Source organism: Ranitomeya variabilis, chromosome 8 (assembly GCF_051348905.1).
Source record: "Ranitomeya variabilis isolate aRanVar5 chromosome 8, aRanVar5.hap1, whole genome shotgun sequence".
In the NCBI taxonomy this organism is placed as follows: domain Eukaryota; kingdom Metazoa; phylum Chordata; class Amphibia; order Anura; family Dendrobatidae; genus Ranitomeya; species Ranitomeya variabilis.
In genome coordinates, this window is record NC_135239.1 from 75,392,051 (window position 1) to 75,404,318 (window position 12,268).

Consider the following 12,268-nt stretch of genomic DNA (forward strand, 5'->3'; position numbering starts at 1 on the left):
CCATGGTCAGTAAACCATTTACCAGTGGTTTTGGCACTGTGAGCAGGTGCCAGGTCGTGCTGAAAAATTAAATCTTCATCTCCATAAAGCATTTCAGCCGATGGAAGCATGAAGTGCTCCAAAATCTCCTGATAGCTAGCTGCATTGACCCTGCCCTTGATGAAACACAGTGGACCAACACCAGCAGCTGACATGGCACCCCACACCATCACTGACTGTGGGTACTTGACACTGGACTTCAGGCATTTTGGCATTTCCTTCTCCCCAGTCTTCCTCCAGACTCTGGCACCTTGATTTCCGAATGACATGCAAAATTTGCTTTCATCAGAAAAAAGTACTTGGGACCACTTAGCAACAGTCCAGTGCTGCTTCTCTGTAGCCCAGGTCAGGCGCTTCTGCCGCTGTTTATGGTTCAAAAGTGGCTTTACCTGGGGAATGCGGCACCTGTAGCCCATTTCCTGCACACGCCTGTGCACGGTGGCTCTGGATGTTTCCACACCAGACTCAGTCCACTGCTTCCTCAGCAATCTTCCTCAGGGTCCGGTCACCTCTTCTCGTTGTACAGCGTTTTCTGCCACATTGTTTCCTTCCAACAGACTTACCATTGAGGTGCCTTGATACAGCACTCTGGGAACAGCCTATTTGTTGAGAAATTTCTTTCTGGGTCTTACCCTCTTGCTTGAGGGTGTCAATGATGGCCTTCTTGACATCTGTCAGGTCGCTAGTCTTACCCATGATGGGGGTTTTGAGTAATGAACCAGGCAGGGAGTTTTTAAAAGCCTCAGGTATCTTTTGCATGTGTTTAGAGTTAATTAGTTGATTCAGAAGATTAGGGTAATAGGTCGTTTAGAGAACCTTTTCTTGATATGCTAATTTATTGAGACAGGTTTTTTGGGTTATCAGGAGTTGTATGCCAAAATCATCAGTATTAAAACAATAAAAGACCTGACAAATTTCAGTTGGTGGATAATGAATCTATAATATATGAAAGTTTAATTGTAATCATTACATTATGGTAAATAATGAAATTTAACACTATATGCTAATTTTTTGAGAAGGACCTGTATACCCCAGCAGAATTTTTGTTTTATTGGCTTTTTTTCAGAAAATATGAATGATAACACTAAAGCTTTTTATCCACTCATGATTAGTGGTTGGGTGAAGCCATTTATTGTTTTCTATTTTTAACTCATAATGACAACCCAAAACATCCAAATGACCCTGATCAAAAGTTAACATTCCCTGGTGATTTTGACCTGATAACATGCACAGATGTTGACACAAATGGGTTTGAATGGCTACTAAAGGTAACATCCTCACCTGTGACTTGTTTGCTTGTAGTCAGTGTGTGTGCATAAAAACTGAGTGAGTTTCAAAAAGTTAACTTATTTCAGTTCTTCAATACAAGAAATGAAACTCATATATTAGATAAAGTTAGTGTGACCTGCTTGACGCCTAGTGTGAAGTATCCACAATCAGTGATGGCTTCGGGAGCCATGTCATCTGCTGGTTTAGGTCCACTCTGTTTTATCAAGACCAAAGTTAGCGCAGCAGCCTACCAGAAAATTTTAGAGCGCTTCATGATTCCCTCTGCCAACAAGTTTTTTGGAGATGGATATTTACCTGTCTAGCAGAACTTGGCACCTGTCCACACTGCCAAAAGTACCAATACTGTCATGGTTCCCAATGGCAAGGGAACGTCAGAGAACTTAAATAACAGACTAGCTCTTGGGTGATGGAATCTCGAGCTGACCGTGAGCTAAACCTACCACACAACTAACAGTGGCCGGGTGACGTACCTACGTTTTATCCCTAGACGCCCAGCGCCAGCCGGAGAACTAACTAACCCTAATAGAGGAAAAAACAGACCTGGCTTACCTCTAGGGAAATTCCCCCAAAAAGGAGACAGAAGCCCCCCACATATATTGACGGTGAGTTCAGAGGAAAAGACATACGCAGTATGAAGGTAGGTTCAGCAAAGCGAGGTCCGCTTACTAGATAGTAAGAAGATACAATAGGGAACTTCACGGTCAGCTGAAAACCCTATTAAAATACCATCCAGAAATTACTTTAAGACTCATGTGTCAACTCATGACACCGGAGTGGAAATTTCGGCCCACAAGAGCTTCCAGCTACAGAAACATAACATAACTGTGAACTGGAACAAAAATGCAAACAAACTTAGGACTAAGAGTCCAACTTAGCTTATAGTAGTCTAGAAGCAGGAACATGCAACAGAAAGGCTCTGGTTACATTGATGGCCGGCACTAGAATAACTGAGCAGCAAGGCTAAATAGGATACTCCCACATCCTGATGGAAACAGGTGAACAGAGAAAGTGAAGCACACAAGTCCAGTACCACCAGCGACCACCGGGGGAGCCCAAAAACCAAATTCACAACAGTACCCCCCCCTCAAGGAGGGGGCACCGAACCCTCACAAGAACCACCAGGGCGATCAGGATGAGCCCTATGAAAGGCACGGACCAAATCAGAGGCATGAACATCAGAGGCTGTCACCCAAGAATTATCCTCCTGACCGTAGCCCTTCCACTTGACCAGATACTGAAGTTTCCGTCTGGAAAACACGGGAGTCCAAGATCTTCTCCACAACGTACTCCAACTCACCCTCAACCAACACCGGAGCGGGAGGCTCAATGGAAGGCACAACCGGTACCTCATACCTGCGCAATAATGACCGATGGAAGACATTATGGATAGAAAAAGATGCCGGGAGGTCCAATCGAAAGGACACAGGGTTAAGAATCTCCAAAATCTTATACGGGCCGATGAACCGAGGCTTAAACTTAGGAGAAGAAACCCTCATAGGGACAAAACGAGAAGACAACCACACCAAGTCCCCAACACGAAGACGAGGACCAACACGACGACGGCGGTTAGCAAAATGCCGAGTCTTCTCCTGGGACAACTCCAAATTGTCCACCACCTGTCCCCAAATCCGATGCAACCTATCCACCACAGTATCCACTCCAGGACAATCCGAAGACTCCACCTGACCAGAAGAAAAGCGAGGATGAAACCCCGAATTGCAAAAGAAAGCAGAAACCAAAGTGGCAGAACTAGCCCGATTATTGAGGGCAAACTCCGCCAACTGCAAAAAGGCAACCCAGTCATCCTGATCCGCAGACACAAAACACCTCAAATAAGTCTCCAAGGTCTGATTAGTTCGCTCAGTCTGGCCATTAGTCTGAGGATGGAACGCAGACGAAAAAGACAAATCAATGCCCATCCTAGCACAGAACGCCCGCCAAAATCTAGACACGAACTGGGTCCCCCTGTCAGAAACGATATTCTCCGGAATACCATGCAAGCGAACCACATTTTGAAAAAACAGAGGAACCAACTCGGAAGAGGACGGCAACTTAGGCAAGGGCACCAAATGAACCATCTTTGAAAAACGGTCACACACCACCCAGATGACAGACATTTTCTGAGAAACAGGGAGATCAGAAATAAAATCCATAGAGATGTGAGTCCAAGGCCTCTTTGGAATAGGCAAAGATAACAACAATCCGCTGGCCCGAGAACAACAAGGTTTGGCCCGAGCACAAACATCACAAGACTGCACAAAAACTCGTACATCTCGAGACAGAGAAGGCCACCAGAAGGACCTAGCCACCAAATCCCTGGTACCAAAGATCCCGGGATGACCTGCCAACGCAGAAGAATGAACCTCCGAGATGACTCTACTGGTCCAATCATCAGGAACAAACAGTCTACCAGGCGGGCAACGATCAGGTCTATCCGCCTGAAACTCCTGCAAAGCCCGTCGCAGGTCTGGGGAAACAGCAGATAATATCACCCCATCCTTAAGGATACCTGTAGGTTCAGAATCACCAGGGAAATCAGGCTCAAAACTCCTAGAAAGGGCATCCGCCTTCACATTTTTAGAACCTGGTAAGTATGAGACCACAAAATTAAACCGAGAGAAAAACAACGACCAGCGCGCCTGTCTAGGATTCAGGCGCCTGGCAGACTCAAGATAAATCAAATTCTTGTGATCGGTCAATACCACCACCTGATGTCTAGCCCCCTCAAGCCAATGACGCCACTACTCAAAAGCCCACTTCATAGCCAAAAGCTCCCGATTACCAATATCATAATTTCGCTCGGCGGGCGAAAATTTTCGAGAAAAGAACGCACAAGGTCTCATCACGGAGCAATCGGAACTTTTCTGCGACAAGACCGCCCCAGCTCCGATCTCGGAAGCATCGACCTCAACCTGAAAAGGAAGAGTAACATCAGGCTGACGCAACACAGGGGCGGAAGAAAAGCGGCGCTTAAGCTCCCGAAAGGCCTCCACAGCAGCAGGGGACCAATCAGCAACATCAGCACCCTTTTTGGTCAAATCAGTCAAAGGTTTAGCAACATCAGAAAAACCAGTTATAAATCGACGATAAAAATTAGCAAAGCCCAAAAATTTCTGAAGGCTCTTAAGCGAAGAAGGTTGCGTCCAATCACAAATAGCCCGAACCTTGACAGGATCCATCTCAATGGAAGAGGGGGAAAAAATGTACCCCAAAAAAGAAATCTTTTGAACCCCAAAAATACACTTAGAACCCTTCACACACAAGGAATTAGCCCGCAAAACCTGAAAAACCCTCCTGACCTGTTGGACATGAGAATCCCAGTCATCCGAAAAAATCAAAATATCATCCAGATACACGATCATGAATTTATCCAAATATTCCCGGAAAATGTCATGCATAAAGGACTGAAAGACTGAAGGGGCATTTGAAAGACCAAAAGGCATTACTAAATACTCAAAATGGCCCTCGGGCGTATTAAATGCGGTTTTCCACTCATCCCCCTGCTTAATTCGCACCAAATTATACGCCCCACGGAGATCAATCTTAGAGAACCACTTAGCCCCTTTTATTCGAGCAAACAAATCAGTCAGCAGTGGCAGAGGATACTGATATCTGACTGTAATTTTATTCAAGAGTCGATAATCAATACACGGCCTCAAAGAGCCATCTTTTTTAGATACAAAGAAAAAAACGGCTCCTAAGGGAGATGAAGAAGGACGAATATGTCCCTTTTCCAGGGACTCTGTTGTGAATTTGGATTCTGGGCTCCCCTGGTGGCTACTGGTGGAATTGAACTGGTGTTTTCATCTTCTCTGTTCACCTGTTCCCATCAAGATGTGGGAGTCGCTATATAACCTTGCTGCTCTGTTAGTTGCTTGCCGGTCAACAATGTTATCAGAAGCCTCTCTGTGCTTGTTCCTGCTCCTAGACAACTACTAGATAAGTTGGACTCTTGTCCATGTTTGTTTTGCATTTTTGTTCCAGTTCACAGCTGTAGTTTCGTTACTGTGTCTGGAAAGCTCTTGTGAACAGGAATTGCCACTCTGGTGTTATGAGTTAATGTCAGAGTTTTAAAGTAATTTCTGGATGGTGTTTTGATAGGGTTTTCAGCTGACCATGAAAGTGCCCTTTCTGTCTTCTGCTATGTAGTAAGTGGACCTCAAATTTGCTAAACCTATTTTCATACTACGTTTGTTATTTCATCTTGATTCACCGCCAATACATGTGGGGGGCCTCTGTCTCCTTTCGGGGTATTTCTCTAGAGGTGAGCTAGGACTAATATTTCCCTCTGCTAGCATTATTTAGTCCTCCGGCTGGTGCTGGGCATCTAGAATCAACGTAGGCATGCTACCCGGCCACTGCTAGTTGTGTGTTAGGTTTAGTTCATGGTCAGCTCAGTTCCCATCTTCCAAGAGCTAGTTCCTATATATGCTGATGCTATGTTCTCTTGCCATTGAGATCATGACAGTTTGACCGGCCCACTAAAGGGTTAAAATCCTTGGCTGAGAAAGGAGAGAAATAAGAAGTCTGCTGAGAATTTTTTTTTTTTTTTTTTCTCCTTCTAATCTTTGAATGGCTCTGTGTCCACCTGTTTGTAATGGACCTTCAGAGTGTAACTGCAGGTTTGAATAATCTCGCTACGAGGGTACAAAATTTGCAAGACTTTGTTTGTCATGCACCTATATCTGAGCCGAGAATTCCTTTGCCGGAATTTTTCTCGGGGAATAGATCTGGGTTTCAGAATTTTCGAAATAATTGCAAATTATTTTTGTCCCTGAAATTTCGCTCTGCCGGAGACCCTGCACAGCAGGTCAGGATTGTGATTTCCTTGCTCCGGGGCGACCCTCAAGACTGGGCTTTTTCATTGACACCAGGGGATCCTGCGTTGCTCAATGTGGATGCGTTTTTTCTGGCCTTGGGGTTGCTTTATGACGAACCTCATTTGGAGCTTCAGGCAGAAAAAACTTTGATGTCCCTATCTCAGGGGCAAGATGAAGCGGAAATTTACTGTCAAAGATTCCGTAAATGGTCTGTGCTTACTCAGTGGAATGAGTGCGCCCTGGCGGCGACTTTCAGAGAGGGTCTCTCTGATGCCATTAAGGATGTTATGGTGGGGTTCCCTGTGCCTGCGGGTCTGAATGAGTCCATGACAATGGCTATTCAGATCGATAGGCGTTTGCGGGAGCGCAAACCAGTGCACCATCTGGCGGTGTCCACTGAGAAGTCGCCAGAGAGTATGCAGTGTGATAGAATTCTGTCCCGAAGCGAGCGGCAGAATTTTAGACGGAAAAATGGGTTGTGTTTCTATTGTGGTGATTCTACTCATGTTATATCAGCATGCTCTAAGCGCACTAAAAAGCTTGATAAATCTGTTTCCATTTGCACCTTACCGTCTAAGTTTATTCTATCTGTGACCCTGATTTGCTCTTTGTCATCTATTACCACGGACGCCTATGTCGACTCTGGCGCCGCTTTGAGTCTTATGGATTGGTCCTTTGCCAAACGCTGTGGGTATGATTTAGAGCCTTTGGAGACTCTTATTCCTCTGAAGGGGATTGACTCCACCCCATTGGCTAATAATAAACCACAATACTGGACACAAGTAACTATGCGTATTAATCCGGATCACCAGGAGATTATTCGCTTTCTGGTGCTGCATAATCTACATGATGATTTGGTGCTGGGATTGCCTTGGCTGCAATCTCACAACCCAGTCCTCGACTGGAAAGCTATGTCTGTGTTGAGCTGGGGATGTAAGGGGGCTCATGGGGATGTACCTGTGGTTTCCATTTCATCATCTATTCCCTCTGAAATTCCTGAGTTCCTGTCTGACTATCGTGACGTCTTTGAAGAATCCAAGCTTGGTTCATTACCTCCGCACCGAGAGTGCGATTGTGCCATAGATTTAATCCCGGGTAGTAAATACCCAAAGGGTCGTTTATTTAATCTGTCTGTGCCTGAACATGCTGCTATGCGAGAATATATAAAGGAGTCCTTGGAAAAGGGACATATTCGTCCATCGTCATCTCCCTTAGGAGCCGGTTTTTTCTTTGTGTCAAAAAAAGACGGCTCTTTGAGACCATGTATCGATTATCGGCTTTTGAATAAAATCACTGTAAAATATCAATACCCATTGCCGTTGCTGACTGATTTGTTTGCTCGCATAAAGGGGGCCAAGTGGTTCTCTAAGATTGACCTTCGTGGGGCGTATAATTTGGTGCGAATCAGGCAGGGGGATGAGTGGAAAACCGCATTTAATACGCCCGAGGGCCACTTTGAGTATTTAGTGATGCCTTTTGGTCTTTCTAATGCTCCGTCAGTTTTCCAGTCCTTTATGCATGATATTTTTCGCGATTATTTGGATAAATTTATGATTGTGTATCTGGATGATATTCTAATTTTTTCGGATGACTGGGACTCTCATGTCCAGCAAGTCAGGAGGGTTTTCCAGGTTTTGCGGTCTAATTCTTTGTGTGTGAAGGGTTCTAAGTGTGTTTTTGGGGTACAGAGGATTTCCTTTTTGGGATATATTTTTTCTCCCTCTTCCATTGAAATGGATCCTGTCAAGGTTCAAGCTATTTGTGATTGGACGCAGCCCTCTTCCCTTAAGAGTCTTCAGAAATTTTTGGGCTTTGCTAACTTTTATCGTCGATTTATTGCTGGTTTTTCGGATATTGCTAAGCCATTGACCGATTTGACTATGAAGGGTGCTGATGTTGCTGATTGGTCCCCTGACGTTGTGGAGAAAATCTTAGACTCTCGTGTTTCCAGACGGAGACTCCAGTATCTGGTCAAGTGGAAGGGATACGGCCAGGAGGATAATTCTTGGGTGAATGCATCTGATGTTCATGCCTCTGATCTGGTTCGTGCCTTTCATAGGACCCATCCTGATCGCCCTGGTGGTTCTGGTGAGGGTTCGGTGCCCCCTCCTTGAGGGGGGGGTACTGTTGTGAATTTGGATTCTGGGCTCCCCCGGTGGCTACTGGTGGAATTGAACTGGTGTTTTCATCTTCTCTGTTCACCTGTTCCCATCAAGATGTGGGAGTCGCTATATAACCTTGCTGCTCTGTTAGTTGCTTGCCGGTCAACAATGTTATCAGAAGCCTCTCTGTGCTTGTTCCTGCTCCTAGACAACTACTAGATAAGTTGGACTCTTGTCCATGTTTGTTTTGCATTTTTGTTCCAGTTCACAGCTGTAGTTTCGTTACTGTGTCTGGAAAGCTCTTGTGAACAGGAATTGCCACTCTGGTGTTATGAGTTAATGTCAGAGTTTTAAAGTAATTTCTGGATGGTGTTTTGATAGGGTTTTCAGCTGACCATGAAAGTGCCCTTTCTGTCTTCTGCTATGTAGTAAGTGGACCTCAAATTTGCTAAACCTATTTTCATACTACGTTTGTTATTTCATCTTGATTCACCGCCAATACATGTGGGGGGCCTCTGTCTCCTTTCGGGGTATTTCTCTAGAGGTGAGCTAGGACTAATATTTCCCTCTGCTAGCATTATTTAGTCCTCCGGCTGGTGCTGGGCATCTAGAATCAACGTAGGCATGCTACCCGGCCACTGCTAGTTGTGTGTTAGGTTTAGTTCATGGTCAGCTCAGTTCCCATCTTCCAAGAGCTAGTTCCTATATATGCTGATGCTATGTTCTCTTGCCATTGAGATCATGACAGGACTCCTTAATATATTCTCGCATCGCAGCATGTTCAGGTACAGATAGATTAAATAAACGACCCTTTGGAAATTTACTGCCCGGAATCAGATCTATGGTACAATGGCAATCTCTGTGAGGAGGTAGTGAACCAAGCTTAGGCTCCTCAAAAACATCACGATAATCAGATAAAAATTCCGGAATCTCAGAGGGAATAGATGACGAAATGGAAACCAAAGGTACGTCCCCATGAGCCCCCTGACATCCCCAGCTTAACACAGACATTGCTTTCCAGTCAAGAGCTGGGTTATGAGATTGTAACCATGGCAATCCTAGCACCAAAACATCATGTAGATTGTACAACACAAGGAAGCGAATCGTCTCCTGATGGTCTGGATTCATACGCATAGTCACTTGTGTCCAGTATTGTGGTTTATTACTAGCCAATGGTGTAGAGTCAATACCCTTCAGAGGTATAGGAACTTCCAGAGGCTCTAGATCAAACCCACAGCGCCTGGCAAAGGACCAATCCATGAGACTCAAAGCGGCGCCAGAGTCGACATAGGCATCCGCGGTAATTGACGATAATGAAAAAATCAAGGTCACAGACAAAATAAACTTAGACTGTAAAGTGCCAATTGAAATAGACTTATCAACCTTTTTTGTACGTTTAGAGCATGCTGATATAACATGAGTTGAATCACCACAATAGAAGCACAACCCATTTTTTCGCCTAAAATTCTGCCGTTCGCTTCTGGACAGAATTCTATCACATTGCATATTTTCTGGAGCCTTCTCAGAAGACACCGCCAAATGGTGCACAGGTTTGCGCTCCCGCAAACGCCGATCAATCTGAATAGCCATTGTCATGGACTCATTCAGACCTGTAGGTGCAGGGAACCCCACCATAACATCTTTAATGGCATCAGAGAGACCCTCTCTGAAATTCGCCGCCAGGGCGCACTCATTCCACTGAGTAAGCACAGACCATTTACGAAATTTTTGGCAGTATATTTCAGCTTCATCTTGCCCTTGAGATAGGGCCATCAAGGTTTTTTCAGCCTGAATCTCTAAATTAGGTTCCTCATAAAGCAACCCCAAAGCCAGAAAAAACGCATCCACATTGAGCAACGCAGGATCCCCGGGTGCCAATGCAAATGCCCAGTCTTGAGGGTCACCCCGCAGCAAGGAAATTACTATCCTAACCTGCTGTGCGGGATCTCCAGCGAAGCGAGATCTCAGGGAAAGAAATAATCTACAATTATATTTGAAATTCAGGAAACGAGATCTATCCCCGGAGAAAAATTCTGGTATAGGAATTCTAGGTTCAGATATAGGAGCATGAATAACAAAATCCTGTAAATCTTGAACCTTCGTAGCAAGATTATTCAAACCTGTAGCCAAACTCTGAGGATCCATTTTAATCAGGTGAGATCAGAGCCATTCTAGGATTAGAAGGAGAGAGAGAGGCAAAGGCTGCAATTAGAGCAGAAATGCAACTGAGTAAACTATAGAGCAAGCTCAGAAGAAAAAAAAAATAAAATCTGCAGACTTCTTTTTCTCTCCTTTCTTCTGCCAACGGTTTTAACCCTTGGCCGGCCATACTGTCATGGTTCCCAATGGCAAGGGAACGTCAGAGAACTTAAATAACAGACTAGCTCTTGGGTGATGGAATCTCGAGCTGACCGTGAGCTAAACCTACCACACAACTAACAGTGGCCGGGTGACGTACCTACGTTTTATCCCTAGACGCCCAGCGCCAGCCGGAGAACTAACTAACCCTAATAGAGGAAAAAACAGACCTGGCTTACCTCTAGGGAAATTCCCCCAAAAAGGAGACAGAAGCCCCCCACATATATTGACGGTGAGTTCAGAGGAAAAGACATACGCAGTATGAAGGTAGGTTCAGCAAAGCGAGGTCCGCTTACTAGATAGTAAGAAGATACAATAGGGAACTTCACGGTCAGCTGAAAACCCTATTAAAATACCATCCAGAAATTACTTTAAGACTCATGTGTCAACTCATGACACCGGAGTGGTAATTTCGGCCCACAAGAGCTTCCAGCTACAGAAACATAACATAACTGTGAACTGGAACAAAAATGCAAACAAACTTAGGACTAAGAGTCCAACTTAGCTGATAGTAGTCTAGAAGCAGGAACATGCAACAGAAAGGCTCTGGTTACATTGATGGCCGGCACTAGAATAACTGAGCAGCAAGGCTAAATAGGATACTCCCACATCCTGATGGAAACAGGTGAACAGAGAAAGTGAAGCACACAAGTCCAGTACCACCAGCGACCACCGGGGGAGCCCAAAAACCAAATTCACAACACAATACCTGGTTTAAAAACAACAGTATCACTGTGCTTGATTGGCCAGCAAACTCGCCTAACCTTAACCTTCCTCTTAACTTGTCAAGAGGAAGATGAGAGACACCAGACCCAACAATGCAGACGAGCTGAAGGCTGCTATCAAAGCAACCTGGGCTTCCATTACACCTCAGCAGTGCCACAGGCTGATCGCCTCCATGCCACATTGATTCAGTAACTGATGCAAAAGGAGCCCTGACCAAGTATTGAGTGCATTCTTTGAACATACATTTCAGATGTTAAAATCATTTTCTCATGCTGGTGTTATAAATAGTGTTGAGCATTCCGATACCGCAAGTATCGGGTATCGGCCGATATTTGCTGTATCGGATTTCCGATACCGAGATCCGATATTTTTGTGGTATCGGGTATCGTATCGAAACAACATTAATGTGTAAAATAAAGAATTAAAATAAAAAATATTGCTATACTCACCTCTCCGACGCAGCCTGCACCTTACCGAGGGAACCGGCAGCGTTGTTTGCTTAAAATTCGCGCGTTTCCTTCCTTACGTGAAGTCCCGGCTTGTGATTGGTCGCGTGCCGCCCATGTGGCCGCGACGCGACCAATCACAGCAAGCCGTGACGTAATTTCAGGTCCTTCAGGATTTTAAAATTACGTTCCGGCGTTGTGATTGGTCGCGTCGTGGTCACATGGGCGACGCGACCAATCACAAGCCGTGATGTCACGGGAGGCTGGACACGCGCGCATTTTAAAATGCGCGCTTGTCCTGCCTCCCGTGACGTCACGGCTTGTGATTGGTCGCGTCGCCCATGTGACCGCGACGCGACCAATCACAACGCCGGAACGTAATTTTAAAATCCTGAAGGACCTAAAATTACGTTACGGCTTGCTGTGATTGGTCGCGTCGCGGCCACATGGGCGACGCGACCAATCACAAGCCGTGACGTCACGGGAG

General features: G+C 45.2%; 1 long non-coding RNA gene across 1 annotated transcript in view; it reads left to right on the top strand.

Annotated features, from left to right (window-relative positions):
• Window positions 1-12,268, top strand: part of LOC143787333 (uncharacterized) — a 93,879-nt gene that overhangs the window by 66,430 nt on the left and 15,181 nt on the right. The window lies entirely within an intron of this gene.